The 8,416-nt window shown below is 39.4% G+C and overlaps 1 non-coding gene across 1 annotated transcript; it reads left to right on the forward strand.

Annotated features, from left to right (window-relative positions):
- Positions 1-5,698: 5,698 nt before the first annotated feature.
- TRNAG-ACC (transfer RNA glycine (anticodon ACC)) lies at positions 5,699-5,769 on the forward strand. The gene has a single exon. It is a non-coding gene; the product is annotated as a tRNA-Gly (tRNA).
- Positions 5,770-8,416: the final 2,647 nt, after the last annotated feature.

Here is an 8,416-nt window from a genome sequence, read left to right on the forward strand (position 1 = left end):
TCACTTCGAAGTAACTACTCTTCCCTCTCTTGTGTCTGGGAGAGCTCTTTTCTCTGTGTTATGTAGACTCTGGTTTCTGGGAGAGTATGTCTCTGTTGGTGAGCCGGATCATATATCGTAAGATACAGTTTGACTCGAGTCTTAATGCTTTAAGAATGGAGTCGAACTGTAGATCTATCTTGTTCTCGATGGCATCTACGCACTGTCGTAGTCAGCATTTGGAAGTTGCAGAACTTAGATTCGGTAATCTGGGAGTTATTTTGCCATGTATGGAGAAATAATTGGTTGTTCCCAGTTAGGCTCATTTTTAGGACTCGCTCCTTCCTTGCCTGGCACATAATACTGCTCACGGCTCTTTGTGTATTTTTCTGTTTGGTCACTGCTAGTTTTATTCTTCAAGGATGCTGTTTTTAGTCAGTTCATCATATACGTGATGTAATAACATAATTGTAAACTTACAGCAGCAACTGTGAACGCTTTTCACTTAATCTCGGGAGGTCCTCCAGCTGGTGGAGGCACTCCAGCTGGTGGAGGCCCCTGGGTTTCAGCCCCTAAAGCCCATGTCTTAATCTCGCCCTGGCCATTAACAATTAAAATTTCCTCATTGCTTACTTTAATCATTATTATTTACATCATCATCCATTAGTATGAGTACTTACACATAATTCTTTTATAGCAATTATCAACTATAATCCGCATTCATTATAACCGGTATTAATAATTTTCATAAATCATAGATATTAAACTCTACGTCATTATTGCCAAAATTATAACCCAATATAAAAAATAATTATCCATATTCAAGATAATTATTATCCATAAACAAAATACTCATCATCCATAATTTAAATAATCACAGCAGATTACAGTAAGAATTCAACCCTCCCTAGTGGCTTGTAGACTCTCTCTCTCTCTCTCTCTCTCTCTCTCTCTCTCTCTCTCTCTCTCTCTCTCTCTCTCTCTAGTTTGTGTTTTACACAAGGCAGATTTTGTAATTAACTAAAAGCGAAGGCAAATTTTATTGAACAACTAGCAACCAATATTTCGTCACATTTCAGGGCTTTTTTTTTTAATTCCATATTACAAATGGCTTTTATTTTGATATATCCATTTTATACACATTTTTTGACACGGTTCTTTAACATTGATTTTCTCGTAGTTTTTTTTTTACAAAAAAAAAAAAAAAACCTACGAATAGTGTAAGAAACAATAGTGTGAAAAACTTACACAATTGAGCATTGATGCTGAGTCCTTTACAATGACTTTAATTTACCTTATTAAACATTGTTACAGAAAATACATGTATTTGTCAATGTAATATGCAAATTAAATCTGATAAACTGAGGTAGTTTAGTGATCCAGTGACCAGGAGTGGCTGTTGCTTCACCCTTTGCAACAGTGCAACTGACAGTTGCTCAGCTCGGCGGCTATGATTGGGAATATTTCTATGAGTGCAATAGGGGTTTATTGTGGGTTTAGCGTTTAGTTTTGATTATAATAATCATTATTTAACTGGGATACTCTTGTAAACCTGAATATTACCAGGAACTGGAATCCTCTCATTTCCAGTAACATTACTGTGCACCGGAATACTACCATTCCTGGGAATCTACTCTCCCCGGAAATACCACAACCTACCTGGAGTCTACCTGGAGTCTACCTGGAGGGTATTCCGGGGATCAACGCCCCCGCGACCCGGTCCACGACCAGGCCTCACTGTGCACGGGAATATTACCATGCAGTGGAATATTCTTAGGAATGGGAATAAAGTGCATCAGTTTAGAGGTTGTTTATTAGGAATTGACCTGATATAGGCCTATATATAGTAACCGAAATATTATAAGTATTTTACTTGTTTTCGAAATAATAATGAGACGTCAGAATGATAGTGAACTATAGTGAAGGATGAACCTTACGTGCCTCGACGCAAGAACTATTATTGCATGACAGTGAGATAATCCTTGTGTGGCTCGACATAATGGCTAATATTACATTTGCATAATAACGAAACAAGCCTTGTGTATATCTAGGTAAGGGCTAATATGGCATAATGGAAGATAAGCCTTGCGTGAGTCGACGCAAAGACTTGTAGTGTGATAACGATATGACCCTTAGTGTGGGATGAGGTAAGGGCTGTTATTGCAATATCGCATAATAAGCCTTGCGTTGGTCAACATAAGGATGGTTGTTGCATGATAGCGTGATGAGTCTTGCGTGAGTCGACGTTAGGACTAATGCTGCATGATAACGAGATGACACAGATAAGCATTATGTAAAGAGAGTCATTACTTAGTCAACAGAGCAAAACAGACCACGACAAAACAGATCACAACAGAGGGAGGATCAACAGTTAAGAGGGATGTTGGTGCTCTGTTTATCCTGAAGTTGAAGTCACGAATTATCTTGCAATTGTGAGAATTTTATTTATTAATATTGCACGCCTTTTTTAAGAGCATTGAAAATGAACTTTAAGTGTTGTCACTCAACGTGGGTAAACGCTGTTTATTCATCTACGACTGCAGATGAATAAACAGAAAGATGGACGGGGAGAGGAGGCTTGAACCGTGGGGCTGGGGTTTACAGGTAAAGCGCAAAAGCGTTGGACCTGTCAATCCCAGAGCCACGGTTCAACTCCCCCCCCCATCCGTTCATCTTTATGTTTATTCATATATATATGTTAAAAATGTGAGGGAGGGGCGATCCTATGAGATGGTAATTCTCAAGTAAAAGTAATTGCAACAGTGGTAAGCCGATATACCCATGAAACTATACTTGCCGATTTTTTCATCTCCCTATTAAAATTTTCTCGTTCGGTCTGACAGATTTCATCTCCTGGTGTAACAAGCTTGTCTTATGTGATGGAATATGACAGGAATGTCTAGTTAGATTTTCTTATGTAGTCACATATTATATAAAAGAAAGTTTTCGGATAATCATACAGAATAATGTAGCCTCAGATTGCGTGTTTTTCCACAATGTAACTATCGTACAGAAGAGTGGAGCCGCTCAGTACTTTCGTGTTCCCACAATTTAACTTATTTACAAGTGTACGGCCACACATTGTGGGTATTCCCATATAGATTGTTATATCCGTGTTTTCAATTTCGTTACATTAATAAAAAGGGTGGAAGGGTTGGCGCTACGGTGTCACCAGCGCGAAACATCGAAGTTCTCAGCGAGGCAGCAAAAGTTATCCTGCGAGGCTAAGTTTATGATTAATGATGTGAGGTCACTTCACTCTTTCTCTGTCTAGACCAGGTCAGGCTAGGCTACCTCACACTGAAGAACGGAGGGAAGGGGAGAGGTGGAAATGGAATGGTAGGAGGGGAGGATTGGGAAGTGGGATAGGAGGGGCGAAAGAGGGGAATGGGAGGATAGGGGAATGGGATAGTAAGGGTGAGAGGAAGGGGAAGTAAAGTTAAAGGGAGAGGAATAGGGAAAGAGGGAGAGGATAGGTGAATGTGTAGGTGGAAGGGCAGGAGGAGAGGAATGGAAGAAGAGATGGGAGAGGTGAATGAGGAGAGCGAGATGGAAGATTAAGAGTCGAAGAGAGAAAAGGTCAAAGATAGAAGGAAAGGGGGAGGATAGATAAATACAGATAAAGAAAGATCAAGGTTAACAAAAATACAATAAAAAACTGCAATAATGTTGGTAGAATTACCGACAGTATGTAAAGTAAAGGGACACAAGTGCAACTAATGTCACATTTTTATTGTGGCAACGTTTCGCTCTCCAGGAGCTTTGTCAACAGCTTGACAAAGCTCATGGAGAGCGAAACGTTGCCACAATAAAAATGTCACATTAGTTGCACTTGTGTCCCTTTACTTTACAATAAAAGACGTTACAAGGATGGATAAATTTAGGGGAAAAATAACAATATAGGATAAAATTTGTAAAAAAAAAAAAAGACTAATAAGATGGGATAAACTAGGAAAGAGATAGACAAAGTTAGATAAATATAGAGAAAAAATAAAGTGTTTCAAACAGCCAGAGGAAGAGATGGAAAATATGTAATGACAGAACGAACAAGGTATATAAGTTCGGATTTTTTTAAGAAATATATAAGCAAGGTTAAATAATGCTAGAAATGGAAGATATAAGATTGGTGAGATGGGTGATAATGTTAAAATAGTCGAGAAAGATTAATGAAATTCGTGGCGAATGAATAGGAAAGCTGGAAAACGAATGTTTTAGAACCCCGTAGCGTAGAGAGAGAGAGAGAGAGAGAGAGAGAGAGAGAGAGAGAGAGAGAGAGAGAGAGAGAGAGAGAGAGAGAGAGAGAGAGAGAGAGAGAGAGATCAGAGAGTGATTCTAGCTTCGAATAACGATTACTATTTTTCTTATGCTTATTATCGTCATCTGCTAACTGCCATTTATGAAGAATTTCTCTCTCATGAAAGAAGCTTACAATGTTCCAATGGTCAACACCTTCCTCCGAAAGAGTCACATGCTAGCGCCCGCTAATGCTTCTCCCTGGCTGACACTGTGGGTGACATTAGTACTGAAGGAGGAGGCGGAAGTCAGGACAAAATGCGCCATTAAGCACTGTCGACGCCTCTCAGGTATGGTGACTCAATGACTTAATTACGCATGTACACAGTCGGAACGACCCAGTTTCCGTCACGTAAATCATGTTTACGTTCTGATGACTAAGGGGTGGAGTAGGCGAGGGATACGGGGGTGAAAATGGGAACAAGAGAAAGGGAAAAGAGGAGACGTGCTGAAGTTATGTGATTAGAGATTTGGAGGCACCATTACACTTATTATTTTGAGTTAGTTCAGTGTGGCTTATTATTTTGTATCAAGCCTTGTACCAAATAATAAACTGTACCAGCATCGCCAGTTCAAATTTATGCAACTTTACCTGATAACTATTTAATAACTGTTGTATCTGTATCAACACATGTGTCTGTGTTAACACTTGAGCATATCATCACTGTACCCGTACCAACACCTGTGTCTGAATCTACGCCAGTATTTGCATCAATACCTGTGCCTGTATCTACTCCAGTAACAGTATCAACACTAACAACTCAATCAGATAAGTCACACAAGAACATAAAACATCAACAGAATTATTAGTAGTTATAATAATAATAATAATAATAATAATAATAATAATAATAATAATAATAATAATAATAATAATAATAATAATAATAATAATAATAATAATCTTTATTACTACATCTATAAGGTATACAGGCCTAAGTAACATCAATGATGTACTACTGTATAGAAAGCTCCTTGTTATGCAGAGCATTTCGGGCAAATTAGGTTAATTTTGTCCCCAGGGTGCAACCGGTCGACTAACACTCAGGTACCTATTTTACTGACAGGTGAACTTGGACAGCAAGTGTTTTTATTTAAGGAAACATCCTAACGTTTCCACCCGTACCGAGGATTGAACCATGTACTCACCTAGTTGTAGTTGCAGAGGTCGAGTCATAGCTCTTGGCCCCGCATGTATCTCAGTGTGAACTGAGTGCGCTAGCAGATAACAATTATTGCAAATATACCTTTTACTACTACTACTAGTAACTGTAGTACTACTACTAGTAATAGTACTACTACTACTAGCAATAGTAACAGCCAAAGCAGCAGCAGCTCAGTTCATTGCTTCATTTCAAAATATTTAGAATAAAAGAAACACAGAATTCTTATTAGGCATTGATCTAAAGTACCCAACTCACCCGTAGTATCGGTGGTTCAGTGGTAGAATTCTCGCCTACCATGCGGGAGGCCCGGGTTCGATTTCCGGTCGAGGCATTAAAGTTTTCCCTTGTGAGTTCTGCGCTTATTTTTCGATAAGAACGTAATAAAATGTTTAAGTAGAAACATGTTACATAAGTGTGCAGACATAAATGTGTAGACAGCAGTAGTAGCAGTAATAGTGGTAGTGGTTGTTAAATGTAATAGTCGAAGGAGCAGCAGGCGGAGAGAAGCAGGAAGAAACTGAGGAGTTTCCCATCTAGACATAAACATTGGAAGCTGAGACTCGGGAAGTTACACCTAGGTGATGACGGCAGCGAGGTCATCAGGGGTCGTCCTGGGTCACTAGGGTTACCTGGGTTCTCCAGGGAGGGAGCGAGGGAGAGGGAGATGGGACAGGGAAGTACCCAGGGAGTATGGGTATATTACGCCCAGGGGAGAAGGGGGGTAAGGGACTGGAGGGAGAGGCGAGGGGTCACCTGGTCTGATTAATGATGTCTGCTGGCGGGGAGAGTCGGGCCAACTCCACCTTGGTGGTGTTGCTGTTTTGACTGTAGTTTTAGAGGGTTAGAGAGACGAGACAGAGATAGACAGATAGATATAGTGACACTGTATGTTTGTGTGTGTGTGTGTGTGTGTGTGTGTGTGTGTGTGTGTGTGTGTGTGTGTGTGTGTGTGTGTGTGTGTGTGTGTGTGTGTGTCTTTCACCGTTATAGTATCTACTTCCTCAGCCTCCTCACCTATTGTTTTGGGGTGTAAAGCACTAGTTTCAGGCACATATCTCTCTCTCTCTCTCTCTCTCTCCCTCTCTCTCTCTCTCTCTCTCTCTCTCTCTCTCTCTCTCTCTCTCTCTCTCTCTCTCTCTCTCTCTCTCTCTCTCTCTCTCTCAATGCACCGCTTGGCCAAGCAGGACAGGACATAGGAAGTAACTTGACTAATGATGTTCTTCACTTCCTCCTTCAGATTCCTCTTCACCTCACCTCTTACCTCTCCCCCTTTAATCTCTCTCCTTCTCTACCTCTCCCCCTCTCTCCCTCTTTCTTCTTCATTACTCCACATCTCACCTTACACATCTTTCTCCTCCATTTTGCTTCTCTAGCTATCATATCCACCCTCCTGGAGGAGATCTGTCTCCTATATCTCTCACCCTCTCTGCCATCTTCCTTCTTTATTTCCTCTCTCTCTCTTCATTCTTTCTTATTTCCTCATCTCTCCATTACTCGCTCATTCACAACACTAATTGCTTCCCTTTGTTCCTCTATCCCTTCCTTCTGTTCCGTGACCGTTTACTAGCAGCAACAGTTCGTTCTCATTAGTCCTTACCTTAGTTTTTTTTTTTTAACCTTCCCGTTATTACTCTGGCTGTTATCAGTCATTCTGTTATTATTCCTTATATTATCATGCCTCCTGTTACTGTACAGAGTTATCATTTTCACGTTTCCACATTCATTGTATCATAAACCTGTTATCATAGCCCTGTCATCATGCTACTATCATACTCCTATCATTCCAGTTATTCTCTTGTGATCTCATCCATCTTCTTTATTTTTCCTATTTAGCCTTTATACTCAACATTTTTCATCTTCAACCTATACTTTTCTCTTCTTCCTGTTGTGGCTGTGTAGGAATTTTTGTTTTCATTTGAGCAATGTTCTCATGTTCTTCAATTATTTTCACACTTAACAAGAATATTTTTGTTTTAATGAAAAGTATTCTCCTTGGTAATTTTATATTTACCAGTTTGGAAAACTGAAGGAAGATACTTCCCACGATTTTGGTATTTTTTTTTTGAATATGTTAAAGATTCCCGAAAGGAAAACCCATTTCTCCGCACACACACACACACACACACACACACACACACACACACACACACACACACACACACACACACACACACACACACACACACACACACAATGGAGGACAAGAGGGTTAGGGAAGACATGATAACGATATACAAAATACTGCAAGGAATTAACAAGGTAGACAGAGACAGAATGTTCCAGAGAGGGGACACAGAAACAAGGGGCCACAGTTGGAAGTCGAAGAATCAGATGAGTCAGAGAGATTGTAGGAATTATTTCTTTAGTCATAGAGTTGTCAGCAAGTGGAATCTGGCAAGCGATGTAGTGGAGGCAAGAACCATACATAATTTTAAGAAGAGGTATGATAAAGCTCCTGGAGCAGGAGGAGAGAGAACCTTGTAGCGATCAGTAAAGAGGCGGGGCCAGGAGCTATGTCTCCACCCCTGCAACCACAAACAGGTGATATCACCTATGTGTGATGTCACAATATGCAAAACAACCACTGAAAAAAATATTGAAATTCAAAGTCCCTTCGTGATTTCTCACATTATGAAGGAACTTCCGTTCTAGTATCTTTACAGTCCTTTGATAATGTGAGAAATCACGAAAGCGCTTGGAATGTCATTATTTTTTTCAAAATGGTTATTTTGCAAGAGTGTATATATATATATATATATATATATATATATATATATATATATATATATATATACCCCCGAGGTGGACCCCAATATATATATATATATATATATATATATATATATATATCTATATATATATATATGTCGTGCCGAATATGTAAAACTGGTCAATTAGCAAGAACTCATTTAAAATTAAGTCCTTTCTAAAATTTTCTCTTATAGGTTTAAAGATATATTTTTTTCATTAGTGTTGGT

This window comes from Cherax quadricarinatus, chromosome 36 (assembly GCF_038502225.1).
Source record: "Cherax quadricarinatus isolate ZL_2023a chromosome 36, ASM3850222v1, whole genome shotgun sequence".
Taxonomy (NCBI): domain Eukaryota; kingdom Metazoa; phylum Arthropoda; class Malacostraca; order Decapoda; family Parastacidae; genus Cherax; species Cherax quadricarinatus.